Raw genomic sequence first — 23,844 nt, forward strand, 5'->3', positions numbered from 1 at the left:
CCAAGCTTTGCCGAACGCCGCGGCAATCAGCTCGCGATGAGTTCTTCTTCTGCCTCCGCGCCTCCCTTGGTGCATTCCGGCACCTGGGACGGCTCAGGAGTTCACGACGACCACATCGAGTTCCTCCGCAAGACTCGTCGGCTCCCCGGCGAAGATTACGTGCGGGTGCGTCTTGCGCCGAGGGGGAGATTTCCCCAGCGCCGGAGGAGGGTGAGCGGGTCATCTTCCGCTCGCACTGCCTGCGCGGATTGGGGCTGCCGGCAAGCAGCTTCTTCTGCTCTTTTCTAGAGTTTTACGGCCTCCAGCCGCACCACCTCACGCCCAACACGGTGGTGCTGTTGTCCGCCTTCGTGGCCTTGTGTGAAGGCTTCCTCGGAGTCCTCCCCACCCTCAAGCTCTGGGGGGAGTTCTTCTTCTCCAAGCTCGGCACCCAGGCTGCAGGCGTGCCGGCTCAATGCGGCGCGTTCATCGCCGTGCGGAGATTGGGGGCCGACAACCCCTTCCCCACCATCAAGCTGATAAAGTCGGTGAAGATGTGGCAGCGATCGTACTTCTACGTCAAGAGCGTCTTTGCGAGGGGCGATTGGGTCAACCTGTCGGCTTTCGAAGCCGGCCCGCTGGCTGGGAGACTGCCCAACTGGTCGTACCGGGCCAAGTCGCTGACGCCTACGGGAGCCGATGCCGTCGCGCGACTCCGAGTGCTGGCGCAGTCGGAGGGCTTGACTGGTCCAGACCTGCTGGCCGCCTTCGTGGCGCGCCGAGTTCTCTCGCTCCAAGGTCTCCCCCACATGATATGCCAAATGAGCGGGACCGTGACCCGAGTCGGATGTGCACCAAGGACATGCCTCACGAGGAGGTGGCCTACATGGTGAACTACCTCTCGGACAGCAAGCTCCTGGAGGACTGGCGGTTTGGCAAGGAGCCGTACTCCCGCGCCAACCCCCCACCCACAGTGAGTTGCCTTTTCTTTCTTTCTTTGGATTGTCTTCTTTCTTGCCGAGTTTGTTTTCTGCGGCCTGACCAGTCGGCTTTGGTCAGAATCCCCTCCTCCATCCACCAGCCGGCACCACGGGGCTGGCCCGTGAGTTCCTTGCCGACCGGGTAGAGAGCAACGTCGACGACCCCAATCTGGGGGCGGCGGCTTTGGAAGACGACGCGAAGGGAGGCAGCGGCCCGCGGCTCGGGGCCAGCCCAGAGGACTGGCCTGATGATGAGGAGGAGGTCGCCCCCTGCCATCGGCTAGGAGCCAGCCACCCCGGCGCGGGCCCTTCTGCCGCGTCGGGTGCTCCAGGCGGTGGAAAGAAGCGTAGGGCTGTGCCGACCTTGTTCGGCAGTCGGCTGAAGAAGCCCAAGAGTTCGGCTGCGGCGACCCGGCGGGACGAGGCGGCTGCAAAGGCCAACCGCTTCCGTAAGGAAGTGAAGAAGCCGCCACTGGTCTCCACGTGAGTATTTCGTCTCAACGCTTTATTCTTTCTTTGTGGCTTTGTCTGAGTCTTTTACTTGCTTCCCTTGCTTCAGGGCTCCCCTCACTCTTGAGAGGGTCGTCGCCGCCTCCGTCATGGGGTCAGCGGAGACGTCCGCCTCCACTCGGCGGATTGACCACGCCGCCGACCTCCGGGAGGCGATGGAGCGGAATGCGCAGGAGAAGCGCAACGAGGAAGAGGCCGTCCGCCTGGAGAAGGTGGAGGCCGATAAGGCGTCGGCCTCCGCCAAGAATAAACTGGCCGAGGCCGAAGCCGTCGCCGCGACGAAGCGGCAGGCTGAGGAGGCCGCGCACCGCCAATCGGTGGTGTTCGTCACCCCGCTGAATTCTGCGCCGCCGCCTCCGGAGTTCACGGGGCAGACTGGGGAAGCCGGTGGCGAGAACCCCATCCTAGAGAGGGAAGGCGGCGGCTCCTCCACGCCGGATGTGATCGTTCCGCCGCCACCTCCGCCGCCGTCTGGGAGCGGGCAAGGCGAACAGCCGGCAGATCCGCTGGTGCCACCGACTGAAGACGAGGCCGTGGCAAGGCTACTCCTTCAAGTCAGCTCGCCAACGCGCCGCCATCTTGAGAAGGAGACTTCGGCGCCACGCCCCTTGGAGACCGGCACCGCCAGCTCGGCGATCCCAGACGCCGAAGCGACGAGCGCCGCGCCCATTGGGTGGGTGCGAGGAGGCGGCACGGGGCCGCTGAACCAGGCGCTTCTGGACGTCCAGACGAAGCTGCGAGCTGAGGGTGACGCGATCCAGAATTGCACCAAGGCATACCTGGCGTCGCGAGCGGCTGTCCGGGTATGCTTTCTCTTTGGTCCTCTTTTTTTCTTGTTTTTTGTTCCTCTTTGTGGGGGCGCGCCAGCGCACCCACTGGGTGTAGTCCCCGAGTTTCGGGTCGGGTGCTGAGCAGGCGGCCCGGAACTCCAATTGGTGAGTTCCGGGTACTTACTTTTGTCTGAAATATTTTGTCGGAGGACTACCACAACCTCCGTGTTACTGCCTTCAACCGCAACGTTGAAGAGCTGGGCAAGCGGACCGCCGACTTGTCGGAGAGCCGGAGTGAGTCCTTTTTCTTCTTTGCGGGGGCGCGCTGGCGCACCCGCGGGCTGTAGTCCCCGAGATTCGGGCCGACTGCTGAGCAGTCGGGCCGGATCTCCCCGACGACTTTCTTTACTGATGACTTAACGCCTTCTTTCTTCCTTCTCTTCAGAAGCCAACGCTGTTCTTCAACAGCAGCTGAGCGAAGCCAACTCCGTGTTGCGCGCCAAGGGGGAGGAGTGTAGCAAGCTCGCCACAGAGCGCGATCTGCTGGCCACTCAATTGGCAGAGCAGAGGGAGCTACTTGCGAAGACGCAGAAGGAGGCGGAAGAGGCAGAAACCGCCCTCCTGGCCGAGTTCGCGAGCGAGCGCTCCTCCTGGACTGACAGAGAGGCAATGCTGGCCTCCGGCTTCCATGAGACTGAAGACATTGTTGATGGTGAGTTTCTTTACTTTCTTTCTTTGAGCTGCCGATTATAAATCATGCCGACTCCCGGTTTTTGACTTGTTTCTTCGTTTCTTCCGTCTTGGCAGACTTCTTCCCCGGGCACTCGCAGGCCGCCATCCAAGCCATCGAGGCTGACCATGAAGGTTGGAGGGCGGAAGGTGCAGAGATCGCCGCCGACGCCCCCCGAACCCTTGATGAGCATATCCTGAGCATCGAGGCTCGCCTTCGGCCGACTCACCGGATGCTGCGCCGGCTTCAACGTGTCGGTGCCCAGGCGATTCCTGCCCTGTGGCCGGACATGCAGGCTCTGTGCACCCCCAGTCGGACTACCGACTGGCTGGAGGTCGCAGCTAGTCGTCTTGAAGCCTACAAAGGTTCCTCGGCCCGAGCTGGAGCGCGCCGGGCCTTGGAGTTCGTCAAGGCATGGTATCCGGGGCTGGACCTAGACCGGCTGGCCACACTCTGGTCAGAGGCCCAGCCGGAGCTGGCAGCTGCGGAAGACGCCCTCGTCAAGCGTGCTGCGGCGATCGCCGAGTACACCGACACCAGCATCTTCGTCCCCGAGTGGTCTGAAGACGGCGAGGAGGTATCGCCGGAGTGGTTTGGGATGAACCCAGACTACGGCAAGGACTCGGCGGAGGTGATCGGTTCCAGCACCGAGGAGGAAGGCGAGGCGGAGGATGGAGGCGAGATGGAAGAACCAGAAGACGGAGCGAACGGCCAGCCTCAGCTCGACCGTGCCTCCAGCAATGAGCCGCGTGCGACCGAGCCGACTGCCGTCGGGGGCGATCGAGCCGAGACTGCCCAGCCGGCCGCCCCAACGCCTGACGCTGCCGTCTCCTCCGACCCTTCGAATCCGTCTGCCGCATCTTAGGCTGCCGCCTATTTTATCTGCTTTAGTAGTCTTTGAAGAACTTGTTAATTTGCACAATTCCACCCGCGGGGTGTATTTTGAACTTCTGCTCAAAGATTCGGCCAAGGGCCTATACTATGTAAATATTTATTCGAATTCTATCTTTTCTTGCTCATTGCTCTTTTGGCTTTTTCCTTGCCGCTTTCCCTTTCTAGGTCTAGAAATTTTTCCTTTCCAGAGCATTGTTTGATCCGAAATAATATTTGCAATCCGTGAAACCTGTTTGCTCTACACTTAGCCAAAAACGGCGTTTGTTGACTCTATTTCAGTCATAGTAGTTTGTGTAACCGGTTTAAGATAACACCGGCTGTCGGCACTGCCTGCTTTTGGCGACTTAAGACAATTTTCATCATCGTTAATACTTGTAGCTGTTTAAACATTATCACACAACCACCTGTAGGTCATTAGGCCCCTACTTAAACCGCCATCTCAGACAACCCAATAATATTTATTCTCCGGGTTATAATAAACCGGAAAATTTCCTTTATCTTGTTGTAGGCTTCAATTTACTCAATGGCACCCAAAGCTGTTAAACCTCCGATTACCTGCAACTAGGTCCCATCCATTGTTACGGAGAGCAAACTGTCAGAGTTTGTGAAGTCCGGCCATCTGCCCAAGAAGGACGTCATGTCTTATCGTGCTCCTGACCCGTCTGAAGAGAAACCTCAAACCAATGAAGGGGAGGTGATCATTTTTACCAATCACATGAGCCGGGGATTTGCTCCTCCCGGTTCAAAATTCTTTCGAGACGTTTTGCACTTCTTTGACTTAAGACCTCAAGACATCAGGCGCAACTCCGTGTCAAATATCTGCAACTTTCAAGTTTTCTGTGAGGTTTACCTTTAAGAAGAACCCAGCCTACTCCTGTTCAGGGAATTGTTCTATTTGAACCGGCAGAATGAACGGGCCAGCGGGCCCAGTCTGGAGCTTGGGGCATATCAATTCAAAGGCGGAGAGACTGCCTGTTCCCTTACGCTGAATTGCCGAGTCATCCAAAGGACTGGAACCAGACATGGTTCTACTACCAAGATACTTCTCCGGCTGGCGAAAATCCACTGCCCGGCTTCCGCGCATTGCGCCTTGAACCTACTCACCCGCTGCCGGATAAGTTGACAGCTATTGAACGCCTTCCACTCACCCCCAAAATCAAGAGGATTAAATCTCTTTTAGGGAACGGCTTAGATGGCATTGACTTGGTCCGAGTCTGGATTGCTTGGAGAATAATTCCGTTAAGCCGCCGCCCTGGCTTAATGTGTAATTATTCAGGCGAGAAGAATGACCCTCAACGTCATAACCCTGACGACTTACCAGATGACGTAGTGGAAGCTACAACTCAGTCCTTGTTGAAAGAGGGCACAGTGAATAGTAATGCCTTCGGCTTACTACCTTTTTACCAGAAGAACCCAGCCCCTGCAGTAAGTTTCCAGCCATCGGGTTATGTTTCATCATGTTAGGCTGTATTCTTACGCATAACTAGTTATAACCTTTTACAGGCAAATGATAACTTCTGGAACACGCAATATGATCATGAGGCGGCCAAGAAAACCAGGGTGGCCAAGAGAGCCGAAAAGAAAACCACCAAACCCTCCACCTCAAGGAAAAGGAAGCCAAGCGCCTCTGAGCTGTTTCAGCTTGATGATACTGATGATAACGAGGAAGAGCTAACCTTTGAATTTCCCTTTCTCCTTTATTTCTACCTTACTGATGCTAACCTTCTTTCAGGAAGACACGGGCAACAGCCAACCCGTTGAGGAAGAGGTAATTGTAATCTCCTCCGACTCCGAGCTTCAGCCGCGTCAGAAAATTCAAAGAGTAACCCGGAAAGTAAGATTTTCACATCCTTTGGCTTACCAAGATCCTGACTTTCTTTTGAAGCGACAGATTTATGAGAGCCGGAGGCAGACCCGGACCAGCAAAGATGCGGAGCTCTCCTCCGGCTTACCTGATGTGACCAGGAAATGCCAGACTGAGGTTATCTCTGATTTACACCTTCTTTTTCCTTTGGCGGGTTTCATTTGTCAGCCCTCAATTATTCTGACTCCAACTATCAGGATATTTCACCTTCCTCCGGTGAGTCTATGCCAACATGCCAGCCTTCAAAACTGCTCCCGGGTAATATAAACTTGTTGTACCTTATGCTTTATTTCACTCATATCTGATGTATTTAACTTGTCTACCTTTTCCACAGTGTGCAAGTAAAGCCCAGCAAAAGGGCAAAAAAGAATAAGCCGCCTCAAGAGCCGGTTGTGACTGAACCAGAGCTGGGCACAGCTGCTCCTGACGCCTCTGCTCACAAGCCGCTGCCTCAACCGTCTCATGATGTTCCTATATCTTCCTTTGACCCGCCTACTGAACAAACCTTCAACGATTCTGGTAACCCGGAGGCTCCTAGCCCCGCCAAGGCAAATGATCAGGAAGTTGAGATTCTTAAGACTCAGTTTGTTGAGCCGGCACAGCCGTCTGTACTTGCCAAGTGTTCTAAAGAGGAATTGGTGGAACACCGGAAGTCCAAGCTGGACGTCACTGACTATACTCATTTGAGTATTGGAGAGATTGTCTCCGACTATATCAATCAAGTACAAAGTAGCCGTGACCTGGAAATTGACATGGTGAAGCAGATACAGCAGAAATCTGAGGTATGACTTATGCTAGCTTACTTTCAATCACACTTACTGTACCAGCCCCCAAGTCTATTGCTTATGAATAAATATGCTGTAGATTTAGAAAAATTGTTAGAGCTACTTTCCCAGCTTAAAGAAAAAATAGTTGAACCGGATGTAACACAATACCTTTAACTTGCAATATACATTAGCCCCCAAGTGCCAAAAATCTTTGCTTGCAAGGTATTTGGGACTTAACATCCAGGACCGGCTTAATAATTTAGAAAGCTTCGGTATACATTAGCCCCCAAGTGTCAAGTATCTTTGCTTGCAAAGTGCTTGGGACTTAATAGTACTTACCGTAACTTTGACTACTATCCGGTGCAACGCAGGCCACCATAAGTAAATTTGAATTGGAGATTGCTGATTTGAAGAATCGCCTGGCAACCCAGGAAAGTGAAATTGAAAAGGCCAACTCCAAATTTGAATTCAGCATCTCTGAACAAGAGAAGTTGAAGCAAAATTTTGAATCGGAGAAGGCCGCACTGATAACCCGGGCCGAGACAGCAGAGGCATCGCTTGCGGAAGCAACGGCCGAACTGTCCGACTTAAAGCGCCAGATATCTCGAATGGTTTCGGCAATCTTTGGTGAGTGACTTACTCAGACCTTAAACACTGCAAAACTCCTTGAATGACCATTCTAATTGTCTCCTCTGACTCACCTTATATTTAATAACGCAGGCCCCAAGAGCACAAATCTGAAGCAGAACATGGTGATCAAGCTGAAGGCGGTTTATACTCTGGCAGAACAACTCTACACCGGGTCACAACATGCTCTGGCCGTTGTGGCTTTATCAAACGATGTTCCTTATCTCCTGCAAGATGTACTGAAGCGGCTTGCTGTGCTACCTCAGTGAACCCAAGAGTTAAGACGGGTATCTGCAAGAGCCGGAGCTATAGCCGCATTGAGCCGGGCCAAGGCGTGGCTTCCAGAACTAGACCTCGCTGATATTGCTCTTGGGTATCCAAGTTTAAAGGAAGATGGCACCGTGTTTAATGATAAGGATTTCACCGCCTGTGTGAAGGATATACGTCTGGTGGCCACTCTTATTGGGAACGATACTGACCTCACCAAGTGTCAGCCGGGTTATGACAAGGAGAATCGGAGAATCCCCGCGCCGCATTATGATGCTGTCAGCTTGATCCCTCCAACCCGTAAGCACACCTTTGCTCCTGAAGTCGACCCAACCGGTTTAATAGATGATGAAGCTGAGTTTGAAGCCTTGAGTGGCATTGACTGGGCCTCATCATCCTTCCAGGACAAAGCAGCCGGCGGAGAGACGAAGAAGGATAACCCAGAGGCTTCAAGTCAACCCCAAGAGTAGCTTGTCAGGTGCCGCCTGTTTATGTCATCATAGAAAACAATGCCGCATCATTCAGACTCGGGGAGTCTTGTAACAAAGTAGAAGATACCTTGAGTTTTGCTATGCCTTTGCGCATGCTTATGGCCCTTAATTCTTGCATAAGCTGCCACCATTATTCTCTTTGTAGTTTGAATGAATTGGTTATGTCCTTTGCGAAAATACCTTGCATTGCCCTGTAGTGCTCACAGCTGTTTTTTCCGGCTTATATAAACCAACCCCTGAGGGTAAACTTAACTCCTGAAAATTGGCACATATAAGTTCACCTAGTTCTTAACAACCTGATGTAACTAACATTAATTCTAGAAGACTGTAATATATTCCATTGTATTTTCAAGAGGGTCACAAGATACCTAATGTTGGCACTTGTAAAATATGATGAACAAAATTCAAGGGTTTCTGATTCGAACACGATCAGTGACCCGTTCCAAAGGGGTTGAGCTAAGATTCGGATATGATCTGTTAGCCCCCAGTGGCTGTGGCGATGCCGATCAAGTGGGTATCGACAGCTATGTTCTCTTTGGTTCGAATACGACCTATGTTTGAACAGGAAGCCCCCAAGTGACCATAAGAGTTGTTTAATGACGCTGATTCGAATACGATCCACGTCAGACCCAAAAGGAGTTAAGCTATGATTCAGATATGATCAAGAAGCCCCCAAGTGGGTTTGGCGGTATGCCGATCAAGTGGGTATCGACAGCTATGTTATCTTTGGTTCGAATACGACCCATGTTTGAACAGGAAGCCCCCAAGTGATCAACGGCTAGATTCAGATATGATCATAAGCCGGACCAAAGGAAAGCCGGATTCAGATATGATCCGCTTCTCCTTGGTTATCTCCACCACCTGTCAAGGAAAAACACATAAACCTTTTTTGGGAGTGGAAAAAGGACAGAGGTCCTGCTTTATTGCTTTATGTAATATACATAGTATAAGTATATACACATTAGAGCTGACGGCTCAAGTATAATAAGGCCGAAGATGGGTGATATTCCACGGCCGACGGGTCTCCTCCTCCGACTTACGTGAGTCTTTATGCTCTCGAACGTCGATAAGGTAGTATGATCCATTGTTCAGATTCTTCCTGACCACAAAGGGTCCTTCCCAAGGAGGGGATAGTTTATGTATGTTAGATTGATCCTGGATGAGTCGGAGCACTAAGTCGCCTTCCTGAAAGGTTCTGGTTTTAACCCGGCGGCTGTGGTAGCGACGCAGGTCTTGTTGGTAAATCGCCGAGCGGGCTATTGCCAAGTCTCGCTCTTCATCCAACAGGTCAAGTGCATCTTGCCGAGCTTTTTCATTGTCTTCCTCAACATAAGCCGCCACACGGGGTGAATCGTGACGGATGTCACTTGGCAGGACCGCCTCTGCTCCATACACCATAAAGAAAGGCGTGTAACCCGTAGATCTGTTAGGGGTAGTATTGATGCTCCAGAGTACAGAAGATAACTCCTCCACCCAACAACCCGGCGTCCGCTGTAAAGGGACCAAGAGCCGAGGCTTGATACCCTTCAAGATTTCTTGATTGGCTCGTTCTTCTTGGCCATTTGATTGAGGGTGAGCTACAGCTGAAACGTCAAGCCGGATATGCTCTCGTTGATAGAACTCTTCCATAGCTCCTTTGGAAAGGTTAGTACCATTATCAGTTATGATGCTGTGTGGAAAACCAAAGCGAAAAATCACCTTTTTCATAAACTGGACTGTTGTGGCTGCATCACACTTACTGACTGGCTCTGCCTCCACCCACTTTGTGAACTTGTCAACTGCCACCAAGAGGTGAGTCTTTTTATCCTTAGATCTCTTGAAAGGCTCGACCATATCAAGCCCCCAGACTGCAAACGGCCAGGTAATTGGAATTATCCTTAACTCTTGAGCCGGCACATGGGCTCGTCGTGAGAATTTCTGACATCCGTCACATTTACTGACCAGGTCTTCCGCATCAGCATGAGCCGTCAGCCAATAGAACCCATGACGGAAGGCTTTGGCCACAAGAGATTTTGAGCCGGCGTGATGACCACAATCACCTTCATGAATTTCACGAAGGATCTCCTGACCCTCTGCAGGTGACACGCAACGTTGAATCACTCCAGTGACGCTGTAATGATGTAACTCGCCATTGACAATTGTCATGGACTTGGACCGCCGGATGATTTGTCTTGCCAAGGTCTCGTCCTCTGGCAACTCTCCCCGGGTCATGTAAGCCAAATAAGGCACTGTCCAATCCGGGGTAACGTGAAGAGCCGCCACCAGCTGTGCCTCCGGGTCTGGTATTGCCAGATCTTCTTCTGTAGGTAACTTAACGGAAGGATTATGCAAAACATCAAGAAAGGTGTTAGGCGGCACCGGCTTACGCTGAGACCCCAACCGGCTTAAGGCATCTGCCGCCTCATTCTTCCTTCGATCAACGTGTTCCACTACGTAACCCTTGAAATATCCGGCCACAGCATCGACTTCACAACGGTAAGCCGCCATGAGGGGATCTTTAGAGTCCCACTTGCCTGACACCTGTTGAACCACAAGGTCTGAGTCTCCTAAACATCTTACCCGGCTCAAGTTCATCTCTTTGGCCATCCGGAGACCATGGAGCAGGGCCTCATACTCAGCTGCATTATTAGTGCAAGGAAACATAAGCCGGAGCACATAACAAAATTTGTCACCTCGGGGGGAAGTTAATACAACTCCAGCCCCCGAGCCTTCCAACTGTCTGGACCCATCAAAGTGAATAATCCAATAAGTGTTATCGGGCTTCTCCTCCGGTGCCTGTAGCTCTGTCCAGTCGTTGATGAAATCCACCAAAGCTTGAGACTTAATGGCAGTGCGCGGTACGTATTTCAGACCATGAGGCCCGAGCTCGATGGCCCATTTGGCGACTCGTCCTGTAGCTTCTCTGTTCTGAATAATGTCTCCCAAGGGGGCAGAACTTACCACAGTGATAGGGTGACCTTGGAAGTATTGCTTCAGCTTCCGGCTTGCCATGAACACCCCGTAAACAAGTTTCTGCCAATGAGGATATCTTTGCTTTGACTCGATGAGTACCTCACTGACATAATAAACTGGCCGTTGAACCGGATGTTCCTTACCAGCCTCCTTGCGCTCTACCACAATCGCCACACTGACGGCTCGTGAATTAGCAGCCACATATAACATCAAAGGCTCTTTGTCAATGGGATCCACAAGAACCGGCGGCTCGGATAACTGCTTCTTCAAATCCTCGAAAGCAGCATTAGCAGCATCACTCCAGACAAAGGTGTCTGCCTTCTTCATTAATTGGTACAGCGGTAGGGCCTTCTCACCTAACCGGCTTATGAATCGGCTCAAAGCGGCAACATGACCCGCCAATCGTTGAACATCATTAATACATGCCGGTTTAGCCAAAGAAGTGATTGCCTTAATCTTCTCCGGATTAGCCTCGATGCCCCTGTTTGAAACCAAGAATCCCAAAAGCTTGCCTGCAGGCACACCAAATACACACTTCTCCGGGTTAAGCATCATTTTGTAAACCCGGAGATTGTCAAAGGTTTCTTTGAGATCAGATATCAAGGTTTCCGCTTCTCTGGATTTCACTACTATGTCATCCACATAAGCATGAACATTGCGCCCGATCTGATCATGAAGACAATTCTGTACACACCGTTGATAAGTTGCCTGGGCACTCTTGAGCCCAAACGGCATAGACACATAGCAGAAGGCTCCAAACGGGGTAATGAAAGCCGTTTTCTCCTGGTCTTTAACTGCCATCTTGATCTGATGATAGCCAGAATAAGCATCCAAAAAGCTCAAACGTGCACAACCTACCGTAGCATCAATGATTTGATCAATACGGGGAAGAGCAAAAGGATCAGCCGGACAAGCCTTATTTAGGTCCGTGTAATCCACACACATCCGCCAGGTACCGTTTTTCTTGAGTACAAGCACCGGGTTAGCCAACCACTCCGGGTGAAAATCTTCAATAATAAACCCAGCCGCCAAGAGCCGGGCGACCTCTTCTCCTATAGCTTTTCGTCGCTCTTCATTGAATCGCCGCAGAAACTGCCTGACCGGCTTATACTTCGGATCAATATTAAGAGTGTGCTCAGCGAGTTCTCTCGGTACACCCGGCATGTCAGAAGGTTTCCATGCAAAGATGTCCCGGTTCTCACGGATGAACTCGATGAGCGCGCTTTCCTATTTAGGATCCAAGTTGGCATTGATGCTGAATTGCTTAGATGAATCGCCCGGAGTGAAATCAACAAGCTTAGTATCTGCAGCCGATTTAAACTTCATGGCCGGGTCATGCTCCATAGTCGGCTTCTTGAGAGAAGTCATATCCGCCGGGTCAACGTTATCTTGATAAAATTTGAGCTCCTCTGCTGCACAGACAGACTCGACGTAAGCCGCATCGCCTTCTTCACACTCCAGGGCCACCTTTCGGCTTCCATGCACAGTGATGGTACCCTTGTAACCCGGCATCTTGAGCTATAGATAAACATAACACGGCTGTGCCATGAATTTGGCATAGGCCGGCCGCCTGAACAAAGCGTGATATGGACTCTTGATTTTGACCACCTCAAAAGTTAACTTTTCCGCCCTAGAATCATGCTCGTCTCCGAAGGCCACCTCTAGCTCAATCTTCCCCACAGGATACGCCGACTTACCGGGCACCACTCCATGGAAGACGGTGTTGGAAGTCTTTAAATTCTTGTCAGTTAAGCCCATGCGCCGAAAGGTCTCGTAATAGAGGATGTTGATGCTGCTACCTCCATCCATGAGCACCTTAGTAAATTTATAACCACCAACCTGCGGTGCCACCACTAGGGCCAGTTGACCCGGATTATCGACCCGGGGAGGGTGATCGTCCCTGCTCCAGACAATAGGCTATTCCGACCACCTCAAGTAACGAGGGACTGTCGGTTCAATAGAATTCACAGCCCTCTTATGAACTTTCTGATCACGTTTACACAAACTTGTGGTGAACACGTGATACTGCCCACTGCTTAACTGTTTCGGATGGCTCTGATAACCCGACTACTGCTGCTGCTGACCTCCTTGACCAGACTGTTGTTGATTATAACCACCCTGTCTTCCCTGAAAACCAGATCCTGAACCACCGCCCGGGCCATGAAAGCCGCCGGCTCCTGAGCCGCCGCCTGGGCCTTGATTGCCATCAAACGTATTAGAATTCTTGAAAGCTTTCATGATTGCGCAATCCTTCCATAAATGAGTCGTTGGTCGTTCCCGGGTGCCGTGTTTCGGGCAGGGTTCATTGAGTAGTTGCTCGAGAGACGGACCTGATCCACCAAAACGGGGTGGCTTTCCTTTGCGCTTCTGATTGTTACCCTGCGCGTTGGCCACAAATTCCGGGTTACCGTCCGCTTTTTGCTTATTACCTCCTTGACTCGCCGGGTTATGCTGCTGACCCTTTCCATGACCGTTCTTCTTTCCCTTCCCTGTCTTTTCCTCATCAGACGCGGGATCCTTGGTACTATCAGAATCGGCATACTTGACTAAAGCCGCCATCAGCGTCCCCATATCGTTGCAATCACGCTTAAGGCGCCCCAGCTTCTGTCTCAGAGGCTCAAAGCGGCAATTCTTCTCTAGCATGAGAACTGTTGAGCCGGCATCCATCTTGTCAGACGAATGTATTATATCCTTGACCCGGCGCACCCAATGAGTCGTAGATTCACCTTCTTCCTGCTTACAATTTGTCAGATCCACAATTGACATAGACTGCTTGCAAGTATCTTTGAAGTTCTGGATGAAACGGGCCTTTAGCTCCGCCCATGAACTAATGGAGTTGGGTGGCAAACCCTTTAACAAAGAATGGGCCGTTCCGTCCAGCATCATGGTGAAGTATTTAGCCATCGCTTCATCACTAACCTCCAGCAGCTCCATAGCCATCTCGTAACTTTCAATCCATGCCCCAGGCTGTAAATCGGTCGTATAGTTCGGCACCTTCCGAGGTCCCTTGAAATCCTTGGGCAGACGTACATTACGTAAAGCCGGTACCAGACAAGGAACTCCTCCGGTTCTAGTAGCAACCCCCGCTTCAACGGAAGTCGTCGGCTAAGCCGGTGAGTTCTGTTGGGCTGCTAGTTGAGCCGCTTGGTGAGCCGCCCGCTCGTCCTCCTGACGTATCCGATCCTGAACCGGGTTATACCCGCCGGGCTGGTTCCGGCGCTGAGCGTTACTTGACAAGGCTTCTGACTCCATGTGTCTACTGTAACTCGGGCTCCGATTTTGACGAGGTGGAGCTAACCAGGGCGGAGGAGTCGAGTGAATCCTATCCCGTCTATAGGAGTAGGTTTCTTGCTGAGCCAGGGCTGTTTGGACAAGTTCCCTGATCTTCCGGGTTTCCACCGCTGTCGGATCATCCCCATCTACTGGGAGAGCCGCCAAACGTGCTGATGTTGTGATTAAGTTCTCCGTGGGGTTGGAGAAGTGACCCTGTGGTATTGGTACATAATTGGGCGGTGCCATATTGCCGTGAGGAGGGGCGAAGTAGTAGATCAGTCCCGGCAGCACGACGGCGTGGTGACGGTGTTGGTGAAGAACAATCTCCGTAGGGCTTCGCCTAAGCACTACGAAAACTATGATGGAGGATAAACTAGAGGGCACGGGGTTGCTGGCACATGGCTTGGTGTTTCTTGATGTGTCTTTGGTGCTAGCCTTGCCCCTCTATTTATAGGTTGAGCCCTGGGGTCGAAACTTGGAGCAAAAACCTCCTCAAAGTCGATTTTGCCCGAAAGGCAAGAGTCCCACTCGGACTCCAGGACCAAACGCCACAATCCTTGGCCTCTGGACGCCATGGGCCTCGGCATCTGGCCCAGGGCCAGACGCCAGGGTCTCCGGTGTTTGGCCCCCTGGCCTCCGAAAAAATCCTTTTGCACCGACTTATAGCCCCGTGGGCTTGACCCCTTGGCCTAACCATATCATCCAATATATGAATCTTTACCTCCGGACCATTCCGGAGCTCCTCGTCATGTCCGTGATCTCATCCGGGACTCCGAACAACATTCCGTTACCAACATACATAACTCATAAATACTATATCGTCAACGAACGTTAAGCGTGCGGACCCTACGGGTTTGAGAACTATGTACACATGACCGAGACACCTCTCTGGTCAATAACCAATAGCTGGACCTGGATGCCCATATTGGCTCCTACATATTCTACGAAGATCTTTATCGGTCAGACCGCATAACAACATACGTTGTTCCCTTTGTCATCGGTATGTTACTTGCCCGGGATTCGATCGTCGGTATCTCAATACCTAGTTCAATATCGTTACCGGCAAGTCTCTTTACTCGTTCCGTAATACATCATCCCGCAACTAACTCATTAGTTGCAATGCTTGCAAGGCTTATAGTGATGTGCATTACCGAGTGGGCCCAGAGATACCTCTCCGACAATCGGAGTGACAAATCCTAATCTCGAAATACGCCAACCCAACGAGTACCTTCGGAGACACCTGCAGAGCACCTTTATAATCACCCAGTTACGTTGTGACGTTTGGTGGCACACAAAGTGTTCCTCCGGTAAACGGGAGTTGCATAATCTCAGTCATAGGAACATGTATAAGTCATGAAGAAAGCAATAGAACAAACTAAACGATCAAGTGCTAAGCTAACGAAATGGGTCAAGTCAATCACATCATTCTCCTAATGATGTGATCCCGTTAATCAAATGACAACTCATGTCTATGGTTAGGAAACTTAACCATCTTTGATCAACGAGCTAGTCAAGTAGAGGCATACTAGTGACACTCTGTTTGTCTATGTATTCACACAAGTATTATGTTTCCGGTTAATACAATTCTAGCATGAATAATAAACATTTATCATGATATAAGGAAATAAATAATAACTTTATTATTGCCTCTAGGGCATATTTCCTTCATAAACATTTGACGAACAAGCGGATTATGAAAGTTCAGATCATGGTTAGGATAAATAGGATGTTTGTCAAGGAATCCTAGGATGAAATACATAGTAAGACCATTTTGGCATTTTATCGTGCATCCCACAAGATGTTTTAGGTCCCCAACATAAGCATCAGAAGCTTTTGAATTTCAGCTGGAGACCATTTCCTGCAAAAGAGAGTTAATTCTTCTTAACCACCCACACCTTATGGGGTGTCTTAGAAGCAATGAGTCTAAGTGCAGCATCTGAGAATTTAGGTTGTGGAGCCCTAGCAAATAGCCTTGCAAGAGGTGAATAATACTCATAAGAATAAGCAGAATAGTTCTCGGTCTTATGAACATAGCGGTTTGATGAAACACGCTCATATTCATACGTCTGAGTATGGTTTCCCTACAAAAAATTGGCGTTAGGGTGACTCTGATGAGTCCACTTTTTGTATGAAGCCTTTGGACCATATGAAGCCTTTGGTCTGGGGTTTGTCTTCTTCCCAGGTGGGGTCATGATGACATTCACAGGAAGCTTCTCAAGACAACTTTTGGGCACCCATATCTTCTTCAAAGGTGGTCCATTCCTGCAGTTAGTACCAATATACCTGGCAAACACTTCACCATTCTGATTCTTAAACATTTTATAGTTTGCATCAAAGGATTCATCAATGATAATCAGGTTAGCACAAGTGAAACCAGATAAGGTAGATGGATCCACTGAAGGACCCTTTGCATCAACCCATGTGGTTTTGGGGTACTGCTCAGGCTTCCAGTATGAACCATCAACGTTCATTTTCCTCTCGAACCCAACACCCTCTTTCCTAGGGTTTTGGTTCAGAATATGTTCCTTGAGGACATCACAAAGAGTCTGATGCCCTTTGAGGCTTTTGTACATCCCTGTTTCGAGCAATGTCTTCAACCTAGCATTCTCATCGGCAATAGTAGTGGTATCCTCAGAAGAGGGGTTAGTTTCCACATCAGCAGTTGAAGACATAGCAACAGTAGCAGTAGTAGAACATTCAGCAACAGAGATAGCATTATCACGCTCAAGACATTTTAAATATGGTGGCTCAAAGTCTTCCTGAGCGGTATTGATCTGTTGAGCGCGAAGTGACTCATTCTCCTTTTGAATATCTTCATGAGATGCTCTCAGGTTCTCAAGTTCTTGCTTCCTTTGAAGATAATCATAGGAAAGCTTCTCATGAGTGGCTGAGAGGGTTTCATGACGACCTTCAAGTTCTTCGTACTTAACATGAAGATTTTTAATGTCTTCAATTAAGGACTGAGTTTGAGTCATTTCTGTGTCCAACAGGTCATCGCTTTTGTCTAGCAACATTTGAATGTGTTCCATAGCATTTTTGTTCTGTTGCAATTTTAGCAAGTGTTTTGTAGCTAGGTTTAGATCCACATTCAGAGTCATCTTCACCGGATGTTTGAAAGTAAGCATCGCGTGAGTTTACCTTGGCACCACGTGCCATGAAGCAGTAGGTAGGAGCAGAGTCATCCTCATCATCAGCATCAGCGTTGGCAACGATGTCATTGTCTTCAGTGTTGAAGATGGACTTGGCGACATATGTTGAAGCTAGAGCCAAGCTTGCCATGCCTGAATCTGACTCCTCCTCTGACTCCACCTCTGCCTCCTCAGAAGTAGACTCCTCTAAATCCATTTCCTTGCCAACAAACGCACGAGCCTTGCTTGATGAGCTCTTCTTGTATGATGAAGGCTTCGATGAAGACTTTGAAGAAGACTCTGAGGATTTCTTCTTGTTGTTGTCATCATAATCATATTCTTTGATCTTCTTATTCTTGGTCTCATTGTCCCACTGTGGACACTCAGAGATGTAGTGACCAGGTTTCTTGCATTTGTGGCATGTTCTCTTCTTGTAGTCACGAGAGGAAGCTTCATCATTTCTTGAGCTGGATCTTGAAGACTTTCTGAAGCCTTTCTTCTTGGAGAACTTTTGGAACTTCTTCACGAGCATAGCTAGCCCCCTTCCAATGTCTTCGGGATCACCAGAACTGCAGTCAGATTCTTCTTCAGATTAGGAAACAACATTTTTCTTCAAAGCATGAGTTCGGCCATAGTTGGGACCATAGATATCTCTTTTCTCAGATAACCGGAACTCATGTGTGTTGAGCCTCTCAGGTATGTCAGACGGATCGAGAGTCTTGAAGTCAGGACATTCTTGAATCATCAGGGCTAGGGTGTCGAATGAGCTATCAAGTGATCTCACGAGCTTCTTGACGATTTCGTGCTTGGTGATCTCAGTGGTGCCAAGCGCGCGAAGCTCATTTGTGATATCAGTGAGGCGATCAAACATGAGATGGACATTCTCATTGTCAGTTCTCTTGAAGTGGTTGAAGAGGTTGCGAAGAGCATCAATCCTTGAGTCTCTTTGGGTTGAGACGCCTTCGTTGACCTTGAAGAGCCAGTCTCAGACTAGCTTTGCAGTTTCCAGAGCACTCACACGGCCATACTATCCTTTGGTCAGATGACCACAGATGATGTTCTTGGCGGTCGAGTCCAGTTGAATGAACCTCTTGATATGAGCAGCGGTGACACCTTCACCGACCTTGGGAACGCCGTTCTTGACGACATACCAGAGGTCGACGTCAATGGCTTCAAGATGCATACGCATCTTATTATTCCAGTAGGGGTAATCAGTGCCATCGAAGATAGGCCACGCAGCGGAGACCTTGATTATCCCTGTAGTTGACATAGCTAAAACTCCAGGTGGTTAAACCGAATCACACAGAACAAGGGAGCACCTTGCTCTGATACCAATTGAAAGTGCTAGTTATCGACTAGAGGGGGTGAATAGGCGATTTTTATGAAAGTCTTCAAAACACGAGGGCTTTGAAGACAAACAGTAGAAATGAACCTATTGATATGTAGCGGAAGGTAGACTACACTAGACAGACCATAGTCAAGTAAGCAATGAAGTGAAAGCACAAAGACTATCAGCAGCTAGGTAGTATGGATCAGGATGGAAGAAAGTATGAAGCCTAACAGTAAATAGACTTCAAGCAGTGAAGACACTCGGATCATACAATCAGGCAATGACTTTATGAAGACAAATTGTAAAGTAAAGAAAAGTGAAGGATAGAACCAGTTGCTTGGTGAAGACAAGAATTTGGTAGACCAGTTCCAGTTGCTGTGACAACTGTACTTCTGGTTAGGGAGGCTGAGATTTAACTCAGAAGACCGCGTCTTCACCTTATTCCCCTTGAGCTAAGGACACCCAGTCCTCGCCCAATCACTCTCGTAAGTATTCGAGGTAGACTTCCAAACCTTCACATACTTCGTTCACCGGCGATCCACGATGACTCTTGGATGCTCAACGCGACGCCTAACCGGCTGGAGGATTCACAGTCCTCAAGTGTAACAAGTCTTCAGGTCACGCAGACAGAAGGACTTCAATGATGCCTAACACTCTTTGGCTCCGGGTGTTTAGGGCTTTGTCCTCGCAAGGATCTCTCTCTCTCTCTCTCAAACGCTTCGGAGGTGGGTTGCTCTCAAATGACAAAAGCTGTGCACTAACTCTGAGCAGCCACTAATTTATGGTGTAGGGGGTGGGCTATTTATAGCCAGGAGGCAACCCGACCTGATTTGTCTGAAATGACCCTGGGTCACTAAGGAACTGACACGTGTCCAACGGTCAGATTTCAAACACACGCGGCAGCTTGACTTGGGATACAAGTAAAGCTGACTTATCTAGCTCTGGATAAGATTTGATCTCATTGTCTTCGCTCGAATACATAGAATTTGGTTGAGCATCACATCAGTCACTCTGACTTTGTTTACTTGGACCCCACTTAACAGTACAGTGGTTCCTATGACTCAACAAAGAAGAAAGGGAAACTACGAAACAACTATGTCTTCGCACTCCATAGTCTTCATGTGAATATCTTCTCATGTCATAGTCTTCAAAGTGAATATCTTCACAGACCACCATTGTCTTCAATGTCTTCACACATTTTTAGGGGTCATCTCTAGTAGGTAAACCGAATCAATAAGGGACTACTACCTGTGTTATCACGCAATTCTCACAAACACATTAGTCTCTCAACCAAGTTTGTCGTCAATACTCCAAAACCAACTATGGGTAGCACTAGATGCACTTATATTCTCATTTTTAGTTAATTCAGTTTTCTTTGTTTTGGACTATTTCATTCTTTCTGAAACATGTTCAAAATTAGAAAAGTTGTTTGGTATAGCAAAAAAAATCAAGTATTTCTTACAATTTTACAATATGTTCTGCAATTTCAAGGATGTCAAGAAACAACATGCTCTCTCACGGAGCCTTCTGGCCTACCTGAACACTCTCAGTTCAACATGCTCTATTCATAGACGTTCTTGAAATGACCTCAAATTTTGAAAATGTATGGGGATGTTCATGGTAGGTATCCATGTTAGGGTTGAATGATTTCAACACCGTATGCATATTGCGACACGTCCAACCATTTATCAGCCTTTTTTGACTGAGAGAACTCCGGAAAATGTAAAATTTATCAAAAACTAAAACAATTTAGCATGGTGTCCTAAATTTTTCATACAATGCCATGGAAAAAAATTAGGGCACTTTCAAGGATATCAAAAAACAACGTGCTCTCATATTGACCCTTCTGGCCTTTAACCGAACACTCTATGTTGAACATAGTTTATTTTTGGACATTCTTAAAATAACCATGACTTTTGCAGGCAGGTGAGTATGCCCATGGTAGACATCCATGTCAGGTTTGAATGATTTCTGACACCGTATATAAGTTAGGACACGTCTGAGCATTTATTGGCCTTTTTGGACCGAGAAAACTGCAGAAAAATGCAAAACTTGTTGAAATCAAAGCACCTTGGTATGTTGCCTTGAATTGGTCATACAAGGCATGAAAAAACTTGGGGTCATCAGACAGATGTCAGAAAAATATTGGCGCCATTTTTATACAATTTTTTAAAATGTGAATATTTATATGTTTTGAGAAAAATTTGAAAAGGCTATCAACTTTTGAAATTTTGTACAAATATTTGAAGGCACGAGCATTTTTTGGAAAAAAGGAAAGAAAAACGTAACAGAAAACAAGCGGAAAAAATAGTGAGAAAAAGACCGCCCGACATATTCTCGTTCTATCTTTTTTTCGTTTTTTGTTTTATTTTACTTTATTATATTTCTAGATATTCTATCTTAAAAAATACTTTACATAAAACATTTCCAAAAACTTTAATCAAGTGTTTAAAAATGTTAAATGTGTATAGAAAGGGTGTTTCTCATGTATACGAAAAAGTATAAAACAAATACAATGTGTATGAAAAAAGTTGATGTAATTAAAAACAATGTTAATCAAGCATTTGGAAAATATTAATCAAGAATCTAAAAAATGTTGAATGTGCATGAATAACTTGCTCGTGCCTTCAAATATTTGTACAAAATTCAAAAATATTTTAAATGTTTTTCAAAAAATGTTAATCAGGTATTTGAAATATTTAAAATGTTTATAGAAAAAATGTTAATCTGGTATTTGAAATATTTATAATCCTTGAAATTGGTCATTTTTTAAATGTTTATAGAAAACATTTTTTATATTTGTAGAAAACATTTTTTATATTTGTAGAGAACATTTTTTTAATCAGTCACTTTTCAATTTCAAGGATTATAAACATTTTTCTATAAACATTTATAATCCAGATTAATATTTGTATTAAAAAATGTTAATCTGGTATTTGAAATATTTTAAATGTGTATAGAAAAAATGTTGACCATGTGTTCAAAAAATGTTATTTTGATATTTGAAAAATGTTAATCAAGTGTTTTAAAAATATTAAATGTGTATAGAAAAAATATTTCTCATGTATTCATAAAATGTTAATCAAGCATTTAAAATGTTACAATGTGTATAAAAAATGTTAATCCCAGCATTTGAAAAGTGTTGAATTTGTATTTGAAAAAAATTTAACCAAGCATTTGAAAATTGTTACATGTGTATAAAAAAAGTTGACCATGTATTCAAAATTAACCTTATATTTGAAAAATGTCAAATGTACATTAGAAAAATGTATTAGATATGTACCAAAATGTGTATAAAAAAGTGAAACCCAAGAGAGAAAACATGATGAACAATGAGAAAGAAACAAACAAAACCAAAGAAAAGAAAATGGCAATGAAAACCAAGAAAGAACAAAGAAAACCAAAGGGAAAGAGAGAAAAAGGGAAAGAAAAGAAAAAAAACCAGTGAAAATAGAGAAAGAAAAGAAGAACCGGTGAAAAATACAAAGAAAACCTAGAAAAAAACAAGTGAAAAACTGCCTTTTTTACCCTCAAGTAAGTCATGTTACTATTATATCACAAAGTTGGCAATGGCTCGTAGTGCTGGTTAGCAACCAGGAGACCCGACATCGATCCCTCCTTCTCCCTTTTTAACTCCCTATTTCTTGTAAGAAAGTGTGTCGTAATGGGCCGGCCCATTACTGTATCGCTTCAGCGAGAGATCCTTCCACGTACGTCGTATATGTTCCGGTAGGCAACCCACCATACATACGAAACCGGGTACGATTTGCCAAAGTCTATATTGCCCTTTGTACATTTAGTGGAGGGGGTTGTACCGAAGTGAGGCTCAAAACAAAAATTGCTCTGGTACAATAGAGAGAGTTGCCATGCATGTCCAGGAATTTACCATGCTACAACAGGACAATTTGCCATGCTATGCTGATAAGTTCTCATACCTAATTTCCAGCAACTGCATGCTTAGAGCAACTCTAGCAGAGTCGCCATATTTGTGATCGTCATCCGCCATATGAAGTGCGCCCATACGGATATGGAGGCTAGGGAGGCGACGCACAAACTCAGAGCTTCATGTTTACTGCATTCATAATCATGAGACCCACTTGTCAATGGGACATCATTTTCCCCAAACCTCTGTAATCCCACATGAGGTGGAGGTTACCTGAAGTTTTCGCGCCACATGCGCTTTAGATGCAACTGTCATATGAAGCGCGCTCAAAAATTCAGCCCAAAGTTGCCATATATGGAGGTTAGGAGGTCATATATGGAGGGCACTACATAAATTATGGTAATCTTGTCAGGCATGGTGACTCTGCTAGAGTAATTTTTGGGATCAAAATCGTCATCATAGCGGTTATTATGGCGATGGGGACGATATAATGACTCTGCTAGAGTAGCTCTTGCTACATGGACAGATGACATGCTACATGGGGTCATTCCCCAAGAAGGGTGCACGGGAGGGAGCAGTGTGCCCATGGGGATTGGCATGTGTCACTACTTTAAAATTCGTGCACTAAATCAGATGCACGAGGGGCATTCCGTGCTAAAACCACTTCTACCAAACATCAACTCTACAAGATTTCTATTATTTTATTACGCTTTAGATATATCAAAAGTTTTAAGAGTTCCCTCTCTAACTGAAAAATTAACAAGCAACTGCCCACTTTAAAGATGAAGGCAACACACTAAAATTAGTAGATGGTGAATGAGAAAGCTGACCAAGCTAGCTTATTGTATACTCATAGGTGTCCAAGCAGGGTGGTAGAAGAACATATGCTCAGACACATCCTCTTCTCGCGAGAGAAAAAAAAACATGTTTTTTGCTTTTTCGGGAGCCATAATTGTGCCTCTCGTGAAAGCAAAACTGTGCCTCCATAAGAAGCAAATCTGTGCCTCTCATGGAAGAAAAAAAACCGATTTATGCCTCTCGCAAAAGCAAAGTTGTGTCTCCACAAGATGCAAATTTGTGCCTCTCGCGGAAGAAAAATAATATGTTTTTTCCTTTTTCGAGAGGCACAGCTTGCAGAAGCAAAATTGTACCTCCACGAGAAGCAAATCTACGCCTCTCATGAAAGAAAAAACATGTCGTTTCTTTTTCCGAGAGACAAATCTGTGCCTCTTACGAAAAAAACCACATTTTTTCATTTTTTTTCGAGAGGCACACTCGTGGAAGTAAATATGTGCCTCTCGCGGGAGAAAAAAAACATATTTTTCACGCAAAAACAATTCGTCCAAAACTTAGGGAAAACCGAGCAAAACCGAAAGGCTGAAAAAACAAAAACAAAATC

The sequence above is a fragment of the Triticum urartu genome, chromosome 6 (genome assembly GCF_003073215.2).
Source record: "Triticum urartu cultivar G1812 chromosome 6, Tu2.1, whole genome shotgun sequence".
Classification (NCBI taxonomy): Eukaryota; Viridiplantae; Streptophyta; class Magnoliopsida; order Poales; family Poaceae; genus Triticum; species Triticum urartu.